At 51.0% G+C, this 461-nt stretch overlaps 1 long non-coding RNA gene across 1 annotated transcript in view; it reads right to left on the bottom strand.

The window, feature by feature from the left end:
- Window positions 1-28: 28 nt before the first annotated feature.
- The window catches only part of LOC119586088, a 1,392-nt gene continuing 959 nt past the window's right edge, over window positions 29-461 (bottom strand). The window contains exon 3 of the long non-coding RNA XR_005229920.1: window positions 29-419. This is a non-coding gene — a long non-coding RNA (uncharacterized LOC119586088). The remainder of the gene's footprint in view (window positions 420-461) is intronic.

Below are 461 nucleotides of genomic sequence, written 5' to 3'. Positions count from 1 at the left end.
CTCTTGTACTATATTGTCAGCACCTGCAGTTGTTGTTGTCGTTGAAGGAGGCACTGTAGTGGTTGTTGGCGGAGGCGTTTCAGTCCTTTGTGTAGTTCCTGCGTCGAGTGCATTTGATGTTGTATGACCAGCAGCTGCTGTTGTTGCTCCACCAGATGGTACATCGCCGCCAGATGGCGTTCCCTCACCACCAGATGTTGTTTCACCACCAGACCCTGTTGCTTCACCACCAGTTGTTGCTCCACCACCCGACCCTGTTGCTTCACCCCCACCAGATGTTGTTGCCTCACCACCAGCTGTTGTTTCACCACCAGACCCTGTTGCTTCACCACCAGCTGTTGTTGCTTCACTACCAGATGGACTGCTTGATGCACCGCTACCGCTGCTCAGTCCAGTTCCCTGAACAGAATCTACGGAAACTGTTACATAGAAAAAAAGGAATTTGATTACCAATGATGGCT

The sequence above is a fragment of the Penaeus monodon genome, chromosome 20 (assembly GCF_015228065.2).
Source record: "Penaeus monodon isolate SGIC_2016 chromosome 20, NSTDA_Pmon_1, whole genome shotgun sequence".
Classification (NCBI taxonomy): domain Eukaryota; kingdom Metazoa; phylum Arthropoda; class Malacostraca; order Decapoda; family Penaeidae; genus Penaeus; species Penaeus monodon.
Note: the sequence above shows the minus strand (reverse complement) of the source record. Positions and strands in the feature narration are given on the sequence as shown.